We start from the raw sequence: 19042 nt of genomic DNA, 5'->3' as shown, positions 1-19042 counted from the left end.
AACAGGGTGCACAGTCCTGAGGATACAATGATGATTAAAATAATTAACGGTACCTTTTAAGCATATTAACTGCTCTGCAGAAGAGACTATTTCAGCTATAAAGTATATTATTTCATAAATAAGTAATGCTTTCACAAACTGAGCACGTGTTTAGTTATTTTGGAGACACTTAGTACAAAATGGCTTCTGAGTAAGGCAGTTTCAAATGATTATTCCAAATTGTTTGTGAACTTCTTTTCAATGACTGTTAACTCAACAAAAATGAAACATTACCAACTTCATGATTTTCTTGTGTTTTGAAAGTGGTTTCTTCTCTTCAAATCTGATAAGCATGAGAGGCTTGATATTGTTGCCATTTAGTCTGTAATCTCTGCTACTTCCTCCTTGTCCTCATCAAGGAGGAGGGGGGAGGGGGAAGAAGAAAGAATGTCCCTGTCCTGAACTACGATCTTCCTTATTTACATTTATGCACCCCCGAAACTTATCTTGTCCATCAGACCTACTTGCAGTTTCCCAAATCAGCTTCCATTGAATATCTGAACAACCCATTCACACACTTCTTTGTGCGATATTGGGACTTCTGTTCAGTTCTCTTTTTACAAGCATTGTTCCTCCTCCTGAAATCTTCTCTTATCATTCCTTTCTTCAAAACAAAAACACATACTTGTTCCTTCATTCCTACATTCCAAAATTTATCCTTTTAAAACTTTTGGAAATGTAGTTACCTCCAAAAACCCTTTCCATCTTTCCTCAAAGCCATTTAAGGATAAAGGGGAAGCCTTTTAGGACCGAGATGAGGAAAAACTTCTTCACACAGAGAGTGGTGAATCTGTGGAATTCTCTGCCACAGGAAACAGTTGAGGCCAGTTCATTGGTTATATTTAAGAGGAAGTTAGATATGGCTCTTGTGGCTAAAGGGATCAGGGGATATGGAGAGAAAGCAGGTACAGGGTTCTGAGTTGGATGATCAGCCATGATCATACTGAATGGCGGTGCAGGCTCGAAGGGCTGAATGGCCTACTCCTGCACCTATTTTCCATGTTTCTATGTTTCAATACCAGTGGAAAACCATACGATCATAGGCTTCCAATCACAGAATCAACTCTCAACCATCACCACACCTTCTTATTACCAAGTCAGATTTGGATCTGATTTCCTATTTGTCCTGGATCCTTTGGGTTGAAACATTTGAGACTAATCTTCCATGTGAGATTTTAGCTATGGCCTTACTGACGTCCATGGAAGCACACTGTCCCTGTCGATACATTTTGCAACCTCTTTGTAAAATGTAATCACATTGGTGAGACATTGGATCTCCCCCTACTAAGCCATGCTCACTATTGCAGATTCATCACTGTCTTTCCAAGTGCAGGTTAATCCTGTTCCACAGAATTTCTCCCTCCCCAGTAACTTCCCTGCCACTGATTCACAATACTTCCCTTCACTTAAATCTCTAAATTCCTTTTTTTTTAAAAATACTCCTTAAAACCAACCTTTAACAAGGTTGTTTTGTGTGAGAATTCTTTTCCAACAGTTTCATAATGTTGTAGATGTATATGGTGACTTGTCAGTGGTTGTGAGGGAAACAGTTTGAAACAAGTTCAAGGGGAAGTTTGTTATTTTTTTCTGGTATAATTTAGTTTGAAAGGCTTTTCATGAATTTTGTGAAGAAGTACAGTGAGAATGTTCTTGCATCATTATGACTGTGGCAGGAGAGAGTAAGTGCATGCAATCTGGTTGGAGTAAATCAACACGGACATTGTAAGAAAAAAAATCTTAATAGAACCATAGTCTGTCTGTCTGTCTGTCAGTACAGGCCCTTCAGCCTTCCATGTTGTGCTGACCCATATAATCCTTAAAAAAAGGTACTAAACCCACACTACCCCATAACCCTCCATTTTTCTTTCATCCATGTGCCTGTCCAAGAGGCTCGTAAATATCCCTAATGTTTTAGCCTCCACCACCATCCCTGGCAAGTCATTCCAGGCACTCACAACCCTCTGTGTAAAAAAACTTACCCCTGATGTCTCCCCTAAACTTCCCTCCCTTAATTTTGCACATATGCCCTCTGGTGTTTGCTATTGGTGCCCTGGGAAACAGGTACTGACTATCCACCCTATCTATGCCTCTCATAATCTTGTAGACCTTTATCAAGTCCCCTCTCATTCTTCTACGCTCCAAAGAGAAAAGTCCCAGCTCTGCTAATCATGCAATCAGAAAATTGAAAGGGAAAACACCAAGGAGTAGCTGTGGTGGATGAAATTTGATTTGCCCCTGTTGATACAAATTTAAGCACCCAAGATCCTGAAGATGCACGGGACTTTAGCATTATGGGTTGACCAGGCTCTAAACTTTGTGCTTTAGTAAGTATCATTTAATTCTGTTAATGTTTTATATCAGTCCTATTAGCAATGAGTTTTTAAACGGATGGAGTGGAACCAAGTACTCTCACTGCAGTATAGCTGGTTCCAGATGAAAATTTTCTGCCAGCACAGGTTACATCAAAAGATCAGCCTGCCATTTTGAGATCAAAATAAGTCAGACACTCACACGTATGGAAGTGACCATGGCTGAGCGTATGGACCTTGTGGTCTCCATTACCTGCTGCTTCTGCTCCCTTCCCTCTGTCACTCTGGCTGGTGCATCCAATCACCTGCCCTTTTCCTCCTGAAACCCTGTAATCATAGCTTCTGAGCTTCATGCTATTCTTTAATTGCTTAATTAAACAAGGGATCACTAATCCTATGACTGCGAGGCAGAATGGTGACAGCCCTGTGACATAAAGTGCAATTCCTAGCTACTAAGATATTGCATAATAGTAACTGGCTGAAATAAGCCTGTAAGTGGAAATGTAATTTGTGTTAGAAATATTTGTTTATAAAATTCTATCTCCATTCAGCCTTGTGAAGGTTGTCCTACTCTGAAAAATTGTTATGTAAGATTAAAATGTGATGTGAAACTCGGAAGTCAGTGAAGAAAAAGGCAAATTTTTATTCTTTTTAAAACCCTTCTGCTGTAAAACAAAGGTTAAGAACAATTAAGGGGAAATATATAGAGTCTGGTTTGCAATGTTTTACTTGGTCCTACTATCTTAGAAATTTTGCTGGTATAGATGTGATGCGCTATCAATAACTCTAGGAGACTGGAAATAGAGTACAAAATGATAGGCTTTTATTAACAGCGAAAACGGGCATGACCATGTTGAAGACTGTGGGAGGAGCAGTGCCCCAATCACCTTTATACAGGGGTCTGTGGGAGGAGCCAAGGGAGCAGTCAGCAGAGCGGCGTGTCCAGACAGGTATACATGGTTTACCACAAGATGATATAATTTTGCTATACTTAATACAAGCCATCCTCAGGTTATAGATGCCTGAATAAAGTTCACTTGTGTATACAGTCGCGCTCCTATAATTTTTTTAAATTTAGAAGACCGATGTACATTTTTTCATATGAATGACAGAAATATTGACCTCTCTCCACTTCTAGTCATTCAATCTTATCGATCTTGTATGCTTTTAATCCCATTCATTACAACACTGTGAAAGTATGATTACAATATTGAGTAATCTTCATGTACTTTTTAACTTATGGACAAAGTGGTCTAATGTCTATAAGTAATTAACATAAAACCAACTAAATTTAGGTTATTTATGAAGAAGCCTGAAATGGCCAACTCACCATAGTTTACCATGTGGTGGTTGAATTGTTTATCTCAGTTTATTTGATCAAAGAAGATGTAGCTTGTTAAATGTCTGTGAAATACAGTTCAAAATAGAGTAAGCAGCTATTAGTAGCTTTATATTTTGTGATTCTTATCTGCCTAGTACATCTGCCTAGTTTATGCAGTTAAACCTCCATTCCCACTATGTTCTATTTTTAGATTTCTAGCACCTGAAGTTTTATTTTTATCCTTCAATTGATCATAGTTTTATTTGGTGGGCTACAGTCATTGGTTTAAATAGTTATTTATACCAATTGAAACCATGTAAAAGGAGTAACAGTCAATCTGCTGGAAGAACTCAGCAGACTGAACAGCATCTGTGGGAGGAAAGGGATTGCTGATGTTTCAGGTCAAAATCCTAATCATGATTTAATGAATTCTAATTTAGTGTCATTGATTTCCACTTGGAGTTAAACAATGAATCTATTTCAAGATGACTGTCCTTGACTGTAATAAAACAATTTCCCAAAAGCTTAAAAAAACCAATCCAGGAATATAAAGCATCACACACAAAATGCTGGGGGAACTCAGCAGGCCAGGCAGCATCATTGGAAATGAATAAACAGCCGATGTTTTGCACCCACACCCTTCTTCAGGACTGAGAAGGAAGGGGGAAGATGCCAGAATAAAAAATAAAAAGGTGGTGGGGGGAGGAAGGGAAGGAGGCTAACTAGAAGGTAACAGTTCAAGCCAGGTGGGCTAGGAAGGTCAAGAGCTGGAGAAGAAGGAATCTGTTAGGAGAGGAGAGTGGACCAGAGGAGAAAGTTAAGGAGGGGGCCCAGGGAGAAATGATAGGCAGGCAAGAATTGGCAAAAGGTCAGAGCAAGGAAGAGGGGAAAGGGAGGGGATTTTTATTTAGCCAGAAGGAGAAATCAATATTCATGTCATCAAGTTGGATGTTATGCAGACGGAATATAAGGTTAAACCCTGAAAGTGGCCTCACCTTGGTACAAGAGGAGGCCATGGACCGACATGTCAGAACTGGAATGGAATCGGAATTAAAATATTTGGCTACCAGGAAATTCCGCTTGTGGCTAATGCAGCAGAGATGCTCAACAAAGCTGTCCCCCAATTTATGACAGGTCTCATCAATGTAGAGGAGGGTGCATTTAGAGCACCGGACACAATAGACAAACCCAGCAGATCTGCAGGTGAAGTGTTGCCTCATCAGGAAGGACTATTTGAGGCCCTGAATAAAGGTGAGGGAGGAGGTGTATGGGCAGGTGTAGCACTTAGGCTGCTTGCAGAGAGAAATACCAGGAGGCCAATTAATGGTGAGAGGTGAATAGACAAGGGAATTGTGGAGGGAGTGGTCCTTGTGGAAGGCAGGGAGGTGGGGGGGGGGGAAGATAAAGATATGTTTAGTGGTAGGATCCCTTTGGAAATGGCGGAAGTTGTGGAGGATGATGTGTTGGATGTGGAGGCTGATGAGGTAGTAGGTAAGGACACAAAGAGCTCCAGCACTGTTAAGGCGGTGGGAAGATGGGGTGAGTGTGGTGTGGATGTTTGGGAACTGGAGGAATGCGGGTGAAGGCAGCATCAATAGTAGAAGGAGGACAACCTCGTCCTTTGAAGAAGGAGGACATCTCTGATGTTCTGGAACAGAAAGGTATGTCCTGGGAACAGATGCAGTGGAGGCAAAGGAAATAAGAAAAGGAAATAACATTTTTGCAGGAGTCAGGGAGGTAAGAGGTATAGTCAAGATAACCATGGGAAACAGTAGGTTTATAAAAAATGTCAGTTGACAATTTTTCTCCAGAGATGGAGGCCAAGAGATTGAGAAAGGGGTGTCAGAGATGGACCAAGTGAATTTAAGGACAGGGTGGAAGTTGGAGACAAAGTTGTTGAAATTGACAAACTCAGCATGGGTGCATGAAGCAACACCAATGCAGTTGTTAATGTACTGGAGGAAGGGTTATTGTTAAATTAAAAGCTTTACTCTCATGTTTGTTATCCGTTGAAACATTTTGGAACACTGGGTGTATTTTCTTGATTACTACTTATGCAAATAGTTTCTTAATGTCGCACAAAGACTCCCTGGATGGTCTGAAAGGTTAGTGGGTGTGGTTGTAAGTGGAGATGATAGGTACAATATTTCACATCTGGATCTGAGTCAAATCCTTGACATCTATTCAGATTGATTTTTCCTTTAAATGAATACCATGTAAAATTAACTTAGGTGGTCTCAGTACCATTACTAGTCACTGTTGACACACTTGAATTAATGTTCATAATTCGGAATAGCCTTTGTTACTTCAAAAATATGCAATTGCAGTGCAACTGATGATGCTATTCCTGAGTTTGGCAGAGTGGCATATCCTTGAAGACAAGCATCTTAATTGTGCATCTGGTTATATTTTTCTTGATCTGGAAGTGTTTAATGGTGATGGCAGAAAGCATAAATGCATGAACTGCTGCTGCTAAGTTAACAAATTTCACATCACGTGCCGGTGATAATAAACCTGATTCTGATTCTGAAGTCATCAAACTGATGAATATTCAATGTTCTGATAAATCTGTAGTATCTTAAGCCTTCCTTGTTGCAAAGGCAACAGCAACTACATGAGCCCACACCCCTTCACTGATCACTGCTCTTATTTAGAGCTGTTGGCACCCTAAGCATTCTCCAAATGCTATTGATCAAAATAATATCAGACTAATAAAAACTATGGCCCACACCTTAATCTAGATACACAAGTTTAAAATCTCACCACAACAGTTGGAGAACATAAATGCAGTAACAAAATAACTGGGGAGTATCAGGTAGTCATCAGATCATGGTGCCATAAAACTACTATTTGTAAACTTCATCAAGTATACTAACATCTTAAGGGAAGGGAATCTCCTGTCCTTATCCACACTGGTCAATTTGTAACAACAGGCAATAAGGTTGACATTTAATATTTGCTCAGTTCAGGAGCATTTAAGAATGGCAAAAAAAATGACCATGCAATCAGCATCAAAATCCTGTGAACAAGTAAATTAAGATGAACTTAAAACACTTGGAAACATTCTAATGTTAAAGTTTCCATATGAAAACTAGCCTACCTTTTATATTAATTATAAGAGCTTGCTGCAGAATTTCCAAGTCGTCATCAAATTCCTTATGAAGACCTTGATTTGATGTATAGTTTGACTCTGGGATCACAGGTTTCTCTATCATGTTTCAGAAGCGGTCATATGCAATAATGTATTACATGTCAGTTGGCAATTCTGATTTTACTCAGGCAATTGACTTTTATACTGGAGTTCACTGGATAATGGTAAGCTTAGTTTATACTATATGTTAAACCTGTAGCACCATTAATGCGAAACTAGCTGAAATTAATCAGCTCAGCTTGAAGCTGGAAACTTCCTCATCTAAGTAGTTCACTGCTACATATGTATTCAACTCAAATATTAACTTGAGCCTGCACTGCACTTTTCTAATTATATTTAAACCAATAAATTGTAAGTATTTATTATTCCATGGATAAATCCTGTGAAATTCTTGATTTTAGATTGTAACTTGAAGATAAGTTGACATGTAATTCTGAATTTAGTATTCTTACACTCAGTATTAGGCTGAGCTAATCAGTCATTTGACCTACCAATGTTAATGATTACTTTTGGTCAAAATTGACTCCTTCGTTTTGAGTCAAATGAAGTACTCTGTAAACGATTAATGAATATTTCATTTGGATATACTGTATTAGAAGAAGTGTAGAATTTGGAAACAACTCAGGTTTTATTTAAATAGTTCCTTAGAATGCAAAACTCATCCTCTTATTTTTTTAGGTGGAAGGACAATCGATCTGAGATTTTGGGAATTTCCCCCACCTCCCCACTCCTCTCCTTCCCCATCCATCCCCTTCTCCCCTCTCCTTCATCCCTCAACCCTTCCTCCTCATCCCCTCCCCATTCCCCCTACCCCTTTCACCACCCTTCTCCTACCCCTAGGTCCCCCTCTAAATAGGGTAGTTTCAGGTGGAAAATACAAAATTCAGATTCATACTTATTTCACATGTACTTTGAAGCATACAGTGAAATGTGTTCTTGGCATTAACAACCTATACACCCAAGTGTTGCCACACATTCCAATGCTAACATAGCATTCCCACAATGCTCAGTAGAACAAAACACAACAAGCGACAAAACAATAACAAAACAAATCCCATTCCTCCCATCCCTCCCTCCCTCCCACCACACATACACACAGTCTTCTAACCCCAGGGCAGGCTGTTTTCAGCCTTCCGTGGACTCAGACTCTCAGCCACTGAGCCTTAAACTTCTCCAGTGGATTCACAGATATTCACAGACTTGGCTCCAGCCATTGGGCCTCAACTTCCAAATTTCCAAACCAACCACAGATGTTCTACATCCGTGTTGCTGGACTTCAAACACGAAGCAGAGGCTTGAACTCTGGCCAGACCTCTAATCCCCCTATATCCCTGTCCCTAAACCCTAACCTGGACAGAGACCAAACCACGCCGCCCCCCTTGCATTGTACCTTTAATGCAAGTTTTAATACATATAACAAAATTTATACCAATCACATATGACTATAACAGAAAATCAAAACAGATGTGTTTTCAAAGTTGTAAGGACCTTTCTCTTCTTTCTCACTTTGGAATAAGATCAATTCAGATAATTGAATCTCAGAGGAAAGTCAATACCCATTTTGCATTCAAAGGGAAATTGTTAACAGAAACGTGTTCCAAAAGATTCACTCAGATAGTCACTACTTCGCTTTGTCAGTCTTATTTGTAACAAGGCAGTAATGGAACAGTGATGGCTTCACCTGTGAATCTGTTAAGGTCATCTGTTGTATCTGGTGCTCCTGATGAGTCCTCCTCTATATTGGTGAGACCTGACATAAATTGAGCAAATGCTTTGTCAAGCACCTCTGCTCAATCCGCCAAAAGCAGAATTTCTTGGCGGCCAACCATTTTAATTCTGGTTCCCATTCCTGTTCCTAAATGTAAGTCCATAGCTGCCTCTTGTGCCATGATGAGGCCACCTCAGGGTGGAGGATCATCATCTAATATTCCATCTGGGTAGCCATCAATCTGATGGTATGAACATCGATTTCTCCTTCCTGTAAAAAAAAAAAATCCCTTCCCTTCTTTCTTCTTCTATTCCAGACTTTAGCCTTTTACCTTCTCCTCACCTGCCTAACACCTCCCCCAATGGCTCTCTTTCTTCCCTTTCTCCCATTGTCCACTCTCCTCTCCTATAAAATTCGGTCTTCTCCAGTCCTTTACCGTTCCCACCCACCTGGCTTAGCCTGTCATCATGTGGCTAGTCCTCCTTCCCCTCTCTCCACCTTTTTATTCTGGCACCTTTCCCCTTCCTTTCTGGTCCTGATGAAAAGTCTTGGTCTGAAACATCAATTGTTTATTCACTTCCACAGATGCTGCCTGACCTGCTGAGTTCTTCCAGCATTCTGTGTGTGTTGCTCTGGATTTCCAGTATTTGCAAAATCTCTTGTGTTAATGATGGAACTTGTTTTTCACACTAGTTTGAGGGATGAGATTGCAAATTTGTTCCAGGTAGCCTTTGTCATAACGGTGGTTTTACAATTTATTCAGTTTTGTGTATCTGCAAAGACCATCAACCCCAAATTTAGCAAAGAAGATCAGACACTTGATGTGCAGTAGACACACAATTTTGGCAAATCTAGATATTGAAACAATTCATAATCATCTGATAGGTCAGAATATGTACAGTTTTTATTTACGGTGCTGTTGGGTAGAATTGTGGATGAAGGAATGCTGATGGCTTGTTTATGCTTGGTTGTTGAGAAGAAGAATACAATTTGCATTTCACATCTGATCTGAAGTGCTTTTCAGTGAACAATTTTAATATGTTTTTATTGTAGCACATGAAAATGCAGAAGTCAGTTTGCTTTCACTGTTATACAAATGACCCAATGCTTGACTTTCTATATCGTCTTCCCAATTTTATGTTAACCCTTTACTGTCATCTGTCAGAAATAAATAAAATGTGTCATTATTTTCAGGTGGAATGATGTAATTCAGTACCAACAGAATTTATGAGTAATACAATTAAAATTAAAATTCCACAAGGCTGAAATTCATTCAGTATTCCTACTTTGTTTTCAGAAAGCTTCCTTTGTGATTTGGAACATGTAATTTAGTCCAAGTTTTGCTCTGAAAATACTGGTGAGGTTTATGTTATTTATGCAATGAGGCTACAAATCACGTTTGAACCATCAGACACAACCAGAAATATTTGGTGTATTGTATTTTTAAATGGAATGAATTGCACAAGATTGCAGCATTTGTGCAGTATGTACAGTCTGGAGTAAGACCCTTGGCACTGAAAATTAAATGCAATACTACAGATTTGAGGTGTAATTCCTCTGTTAATTATTGGTGAATTTATAAAGTCTTTTCTATTTTTTTTCAATCACTCTTTCATTTTTAATTCCTAATCTTTGGTTGATCATCCTTCTCATTCCTTGTGCTGCTCACTTTATAATTTTTAAGTGATTGGTTATAGAGTTGTACAGGAGTTGTGGCGCTATCTTGCTGTGTTTGCTGATTAGGTTTAGGTTTAGGCCTGCATAGGCAGAACTACTGTGGACGCAGATTATGACCACTTTAGCAAGTGCCTGGAGATCACCCAGTATCCACTTCAGTATAACCCTGCAGGACTGAACACCTTCAGGAAGGGAGTGGTTGCAGTTGGCAAGAAAACAGAAAAAATAATCTGTTAAGCTTTACCGAGCCTGTGTTTTGGCATGATTGAACTTATTTTACTCATCCTTCTTGGCTGCATTTGGAGTTCTCTGTATTGTGCCAAAATCCTCATCTTCTAGGGTCACTGAAAATGAAGCAGGATTTCAAGTTAACTATTTCCTCTCTTAATTATTTGATTCACCACAGATCTTTTTGCATTAGTCTTTGTCTGTGTAACCCTTTCAAAGCTACCTCTCAGTCTATGTATCATAGCACCTGATTATTATGGTTTGTTTATGAATAGATACTGTACAAACATCTCTCAAATATTTAAAATCTGCTACAACTCCTTTGCTATAGTAGTTGAAACAGTAATTCAATTTGATGGTGCTGTATGTTGCTTTTATTAAGAAGATTTCAACTAATACTTTTAATCCTGATTTTCAGCTATCCATTACTATTTTTCTGGTTTTTATTTCTTTAGTCTTGAAATAATTATTTTTTAAATTGCAATAAAATTAACGTGGCTTACAAAGAGCCAATTCTAAGAATGATGAAAGCTGTCCATGTTGTTCATAAAAGCCTTAATTGGAATATTCAGAGTATTAGTACAAGTAATCATCTAAATTTGTACATCTTTGCTCATCAGTTACTTGAAATTGATAGTGAATGTAATTTAACATGCATACACAGCTATTCACATATCAGATTTCAAGATGTATGCCCAAAATGAAGGCAGATGTGTGGCAGTTTTAGAGATAATAGGTTTCGGAGGTAATAGTATTGTTATTTATCATTTGAGCTTTTATTTCAAGGAACAGGTCTTGTGCAAAATATAGTTAATGGGCTCTGTCTAACTATCCTTCCCTCTAGAAATCTGTTTTGAATATAATATTGGCCTGAAGTTACATGAGACTAACAGAGTTCACATTATAATGGAAGAAATTACACAATGACTTGTGGTGTATGTACATGTGCAGCTCAATATAGTAATCAAAATGTGCTCTAAGGGATTCCTGGCTTCTTCAGAATATTTAGAAATCAGTGAACCAATAAGAAGAGCACTGAAGTTATTCATTGATTATTCTCATTACAAATATAATAAAGCCAAAAATTATGGGAACTTTTCGCATGCATGTTCAGAAGATCCCTAAGTGGTTCATGGTCCATCCTTGTGATGTATAGTTTTTAATAAGTTGCTAAGCAATAATTGACTGTGTGGTATGTCACTGAAAATTTGATAGCAGTGATACAAAATCATCTTCAATGTACTGAGTATACTGATCTGACTGGAATCCAGCTTGACTGTTAAAGAATTAGCTGTTAAAGAATTGATAGAACTGATTCAGGATGACTCTGTGAATGTTTGTAGAGGTGGCAAAGCAAGGAAGTTTTCCAAAACCTGTTTGGATCCAAAGGATTCTTACATGACTTAAGAACTGTAACAGTGCATACTTACTCCAGAACTTTAATAAACAAGCAGAGCTTATGACAAATTTCACTTGTTATGACTGAAATATCTATATCAGTTCAATATGTATATTTGTTATGTCCTGCAAACTAACCAGTATTCTTTTATTGCCGGTCTATATTTCAGTGTAAAGTGACTGTTGAAATCTATCCCTCTTGCTTCAGTTTCCCTTTCTGCTCTTTATTTGGGAAGTGTGCCATTTTCAAGCAGCTGGTTTGCTACCTGGCTAGTTGTTTTATTATAAACAGTCTGAGAACCTTACATTATGCAAACAGCCATTCAGCACAACTCATTCAGCCAACCAGCAGGCACCTTTCTGTATCAATCCCGCCACCCATTACTTAGACACCTAGGCACTTGCCTTGCTTAGCCATAGCCTTCTATGCTTAGCAATCCAAATGCTTACCTAGATATTTTTAAAATGCTGTCAGAATTCCACCTTCAATCAATCTCTCAGGCTCTGCTTTCCAGACATGTACCACTCTCTAATGTGAAGAAGGTCCCCCTCATACCTCCTCTGAATATCTTTCCCTTCTCCTAAATCTATGTCCTCTAGTTTTATCTTATATGATATGGGGAAGCGTTTCCTGCAGTCCACCCTCTCTATAATCCTCATAATTTTAGGTATTTCATCCCTATTAACCTCTTCCAAGGCCCCTTCGCTCCTCAGCGCTTCAAAATACTTGACCATTCATGGGATATGTCTGAGCCTCATTAGTACTTCAAAAATGTATCATGCCTGGATTGTCATCTGCCACTTTTCAGCCAATTTCACCAACACATTGGTATCTCTCTGCAACCTCAGACTACCTATTGACATCTCTACCGAACTTCTTCTTGTCCATAAACTTACTGATCATGCCTCCCACATTCACATTTGAGGTATCAAGTCCTTGTATAAAAGAATATTTAAATTTTTCTTTCCTAGTTGTTTTTCTCACTTATAGTTAACCTCTTCCTTTCCATGAACATGATCCCCTGAAAGCCATATTTTACAAGGAAGATTCCAGAGTATAAAACTGAATAGCTTCATTTTTCAAACATTATGTTCTTTCTGCCAAGTTCTTGCCCACTCACTTAATGTTCCAATAACATTTGGCAAATAATTTACTTCCTACTCAGATCACTTTGGATCATCAGGACATTTGCATATGTTTTATGGAAAATAACATAAAACATAGTTTTCAGGAAAATAACTTAAATTGTGAAGAGCTGAGAGAAGGTTTCTGATCTCTGCAGCCTTTCAACCTTTGAAATGTCTGCTTCTTCCCACTTTGTGATACAGTACTTTATTTTATCTAATCATGTATTCAAACAAATCTCATATGCCATTGCTTGTTTGGTACCTTTTCAAATATCTTTTGAAAATCAAAGCAACACATCTTCTGGATGCCCCTTAAAGGTCATAAGACCATAAGACATAGACGCAGAATTAGGCTATTTGGCTCATCGAGACTGCTTTGTCATTCCATCATGGCTGATGTATAATCCCTCTCAACCCCACTGTCCTGCCTTCTCCCCGTAACCTTTGATGCCCTGACTAAAGACATTGCAACTTACATCCTCAAAAACTTTAGGTTTGTCATCACAATTTTCTTTCACAAAATTGTTTGAACATTGTCTAGTATTATAATATTCCAAACACCATGTTTCCACATTCTTTATAAAGAATTCTAAGGTGTACTTGATAACAATTTTAAGGTTAACTAGTGTACATTTCCCTGAGTTTATGCTCCTTCAATTCTTGAGTAACAATGTTACACTTACTTGGAACTGTTCCAGAGTTAAGAAAACTTTAGAAGATCACCTTTAATTCACAATCTCTGAAGCTGCCTCTTTTAAAATCCAGGGTAGCCAGCTGTTTAGTCTAGCTATTTTATATGGTATTAATCCCCATTATCTCTTCAGCATTTTCTCTTTGGTGATATTAATTGCTTTAAATCCCTTGCTGTCTTTTGACCATTAACTGCCATTATTTATGCTACGTTTGTCACTTCAAGCATGAAGACAGATTAAAAGCATTTGTTCAATATCCCTGACATTTCCTTATTCCTTCATTATTATTTCTCTTGGTTTTGCACATTTATTTTGCAATCCCTTTTTTACGTAATTGTATTAGCTCTGCATGTTTTTTTATTACATTATAATTTATACTCTTATCCTGTATACATTTTATTTTGGTCAGGTATTGTTGGTTCCTAAAATACCCTCAGTACTCAGGATTAGACTCTTGGCAGCATCATTAACCCTCTTCTTTTATTTAATATTATTTCTAAACTTTTTACTTACCCATGGGCGGGTATCTATGGCTTTTATTTTAATCTTACTTTCTCTTTTAAGGACTCCTAAAAAACAGCAAATGTAACATTTTATCATATTTTCTCAAAGGATATTTTTCTATGCCACTATTAATTAAACTTTTAATAAATATAAAAACTAAAGTAGCAATTTTTAAAATTCATTGGTTCCAACCTATGGTGCACATCCCCCTTTGATTACTTTGGGGAATAAGTTACCAAAGATTAGCAAGAGGCCATAATTTAGTTAATTAAAAATAATATAAAAATGACTACAAATATACTGGTAAAGCTGATTGCTTCAGAACCCTGGGTACTGTCTTTAAATAACTCACTCATAATGCTATCAGACGTTTAAGGTTGGACACATAAGTTACTGACAATAGACAGATAGGACCTTTTGTTTAAAGAGGTTGGAAAGCATAATATGTTGTTCCAGAAAACTATCTCAAGTATATTCTATAATCCTCTAAATTATTTTATTTGCACAATATTTAAAAATGTTTAAGACATTGTGACTGCCCCAAGTTATTATTGCATTATGTTTGTTATGCATGCTCGGTTATTTTTCTTTACAACAATGTTACTGTTTTAAATGAGTTTCTTTCACATTTTATCCCTTAGATCTACCCATATTGATTTTCTTTCCTTCCTACTATCATTCTTTATTATCAGAACTACCCTGCTTCCTCATTTTCCATTTGTTTAGACTTTTAAAGGTTAAGTAACTTGGGATATTTAATTCCCAAATGTGTCTCCATAATACCTATTCAATCAAATCCCTTTTTATGCCAAGAGTTTTTATTTTTTGTTGTCATGCTTTGTACACTGAGAAATTCTTCCTTTAATTTTAATGATTTTAACTAATTTTTAAAAATTAATTTTGTTCATTAGTGTATTATTACTATTAATCTTATTCTGTCATGCTTTGCTTCTTATTACCACAATCATGCCTTGCTCAATGGCCTGGATATTCTCTTTAAATTTATAACTTTCCTTTCATTTGATTTGCTATCATTCTGATACCAGGATATTTTCAATGGAGCCTGTTTCAAAGAGAGCGGTTTCCCCAATAGTAGTATCAGTGACCCATTAGTGAAATCCCTTTTCATCCACACCATTTGCTGAGCAACACATTTAATTCTTTGATGTATTATTGCCAATTTGCATGGGAGTGGAGGAACAATTATCTATTGGTCAATATAATAGTGATAAGTATTTAATGTGACTATCATCATTTATTAACAACAGCAAGGATTGTTTGTCCACTATGACATCTGTCGAAACGGTCCTGAATGAAATATATTCCCACAGCTTTTATGAGTGTTGCCATCACACTGCAAACAGCTTTATTTTGAGATTGTGTTGACTGATTTTATATTCCAATCTATAAAGCTCCCTGATATTTATATTGACATTTAAAAATTGAATGTGTGTGCACAACTTGATCACTCCCAGACATCCATAAGTCTTTAATTTTGTGTAATGTTATGTCACTATTCAACATTGGTGTGCTCGGCATTTCCAATACTCTTAGTACTGGCTACATTTGTAGGCAATTTAATTCTTTACTGAGGAAAAATATTAGCTACGTAAGTAAGGCAATCTTTCAATGAAGCAAGCTACATGATACTGTGGGAATTAGCCTTGAGAAATTAGTTTCTCTGAGTATGGGGTGATGTATATTCTAACAGCCTTTCTATGCTCAGTAATGTGATTGTGCGAGATCTTTCTGTTAGGCCTTACTACCCCAGCTATTTTTATAGGATGAGTATCATGGAAAAAGGGAATACATTATATTATAAAGTTTTCATGATGATTGAGTGTTTGTGTTCCAGCTGCCTCACTCTGTGATTTGCATACTGTTATACCTGATCAAGAAATATTTAATGTCCTCATTTTGTTTCCCCGTCAGCTAGTTTATTGTTTTAACGCCATTTCAATCTTTATATCAAAATAAAAACAAAGGCTTGCTGTGAAATACTCAGTGCCAATTGTGTTCTGACAACTTATTGTAATTCTGTTTAAACCCTCAGTTATGAAAAAGCATAATGCATGCTCTTCTGATACTTCTTATTTCAAGGTTTTGAATGTAATCATGCATAAGAGAATATAGCTTTTTCCAGCAATATTGTAAACTCTCTCTATTTAAATTACATTGGAGATGTACTCATTAGAGTCATAAGCCAGAAAGGCCTACTGAATGCTGTATCACTAAAATAAAAATAAAATTTTAAAATGACTGCAATTGATTGAAGTGCCATTCTATTATTAACATGCTAATTACCACTTTTATCAGTACTGGTATGTTAAATGATAACATCTATGCTTGTGTCTTTGCAGCTATCATGGATATCTTTGGTGTTTAATGAACTGCTTGTCAGGTGCATAAATTTTGCCTGATTATGTATTTAAGTTGATTTACAGCTCAGCTTGCTGTTTACGTGTAGTATGCCTCATGAGACTCAGTGCTCCGTAATATTTAACCTGCAACATCCCAGTTGATTTATTTAAATTAAAACATGCATTTATTATGACAGTTCTGTACAATGAAGTGGACAGGGAATTGCCTTCAAAGCTTATAATTCTGTTTTAGAAGTGGCTTCTCGCAGATCTTGGGTGCAAATTATTAATTTTCAATTATTGAATTATAATAAAGTCTGTATGTCTAGGTATGTGTGAATGTACTTCACATACAGGCTGTCACCATGTTACAAACAACTGATTTATGGACACCCATACATACAAACAGGCTCCCCTGATATTATTTATAAATCTAATCTATGTATATGCGTTCAATGGCAGTAGTTCTTATTTTCTCTCTCTCTCTCTCTGTCTCTCAAATTCTTTCTGTCTGTCTCTCTCATTTGTTCTTTCTTATCAGCCTTATGTGCTTTTGATGCCATTCATTACAATACTGTGGAGATGTTATTATCTTATGAAGTGATATTTTGTGTCTTTTCCAAATTGCGAACAAAATTGACTTATGTACTCCTGTAAAAACAGATGTCAGGACAGCCTGTGTACATTTGCCCAAGTCAATCTGCTTCAATAATATACATCATTCCTTCAGTAAGTTTTGTCACTATTATAGAAGTCCTTTAATTACCACCAAACAATATGTGCAAATTTTAGTGCCCTTCCTTAGAATCATGCATTGGCCTATGAAAATTCGATAAAAAGAAAGTGAAGTATCTATTACAAGCAGGAGAAGATCTGCAGATGCCGGAAATCCAAAGCAACGCACTCAAAATGCTGTAGGAACTCAGCAGGCCAAGCAGCATCTATGGAAAAGAGTGAACGGTCAATGTTTCAGGCCAAGACCCTTCAAAATGGCCCTGAAAGGGTCCTGAAGAAGAATTGCTGTCTGAAATGTCGGCTGTTTATTCTTTTTGGTAGATGCTGCCTGGCCTGGAAATATCTAATAATGTCCAGATTAAGTATATCAACCAAGTATTATATTCTTTTCATTATAGTTCATTCTAAATTGTGTCCCATTCTACAAACACAGAGTCCTCGAGAGGCATAGAGCAATACAGCACAGATATAGGTCTTTTGGCCAACCATGTTGTATATCCATCTAGCACAAATTTCCTGCATTCAGCCCATATCCCCCTAAACCACACCCCTAGATATACCTATCCGAGTGCCTCTTTAATGATGCTATCTTATCTACTTCAAATATTTCCTCTGCCAGGTCATTTCTTATACTCACCACCCTTTGCATGAAATGTTGCCCCTCAAGTCCTTTTTAAATCATTCCCCTGGTAACCCTAAATCTATGCCCCTAGTTTTAAATTCTGATACCCTGGAGGAAGAGACTGCAACCATCTGCTTTGTCTATGCTGCTCATGATTTTATAAACCTCTATAAGGTCTCCCATCATTCTCCAGTGCACCAAGGAGTAGAGGCCTAGCATGGCCAACCTCTCCCTAAAAGATAGACCCTCTACTCCTTACAATGTCCTCATATCTTTTCTGCACTGTTCCCCATTGCATTTTTCCTATAAAAGGGTGACCAAGGCTGTATACAGTGCTCCAAGAGTGGCTTTACCAACAACTTGTACAACTGCAACATAATGTCCCAATTTCTATACTCAGTGCCCTGACTGATGAAGGCCAATGTGATAAATGCTTTTTCATCACCCTGTCTAGCTGTGACATCAGTTTCAATGAACAATGCACTTGGACTCCCAGGTCCCTCTATTCTATTACATTCCCTCGTGCCCTACTGTTCATAATCTAAGTCCTACACCAGAATGACTTTGCAAAATACATCATCTCAGGCTGATCTATGTTAAAATTCATTTGCAACTCCTCACTCCGTTTCCCTAAGTGATCAAGATCCCCATGTAATGTACAGTAGCATTCTTCACAATCAACAATGCCTCCTAATTTCGTGTCATTTGTAGACCTACTGATAAAGTCTTATACATGCGCATCCAAATAATTTTTATAAATAATAAATTACCCCTGCGGTACATCACTAGTAACTGACCTCCATTCCAGTAAACAACCTTCTCTGCTTCCTACCTCTGGTACAATTTTGAACCTACCTAACTAGTTCTCCCTAGACTCTATAGGACCTAACCTTCCAGACCAGTCTACCATGTAGGATCTTGTCGAAGGCTTTGCTGAAGTCCAAATAGATAATATCCAGTGCCATACCCTTTTCTACCTTTTGACTACCTCTTCAAAAATCTTTAAAGGTTTTTCAAGAACTAGAGTACTTCCCATGCACAAAGCCATGCAACTTTGTCCATATGCTGGTAGATCCTGTCTCAGAATTCCTCCCAGTAACTTCCCCATTACTGATGTCAGACTGATTGACCTGTAATTCCCTGGCTTGTCCTTGCTACTCTTTTTAGAGG

The sequence above is a fragment of the Hemitrygon akajei genome, chromosome 10, assembly GCF_048418815.1.
Source record: "Hemitrygon akajei chromosome 10, sHemAka1.3, whole genome shotgun sequence".
Classification (NCBI taxonomy): Eukaryota; Metazoa; Chordata; class Chondrichthyes; order Myliobatiformes; family Dasyatidae; genus Hemitrygon; species Hemitrygon akajei.
This window is presented reverse-complemented; position numbering follows the sequence as displayed.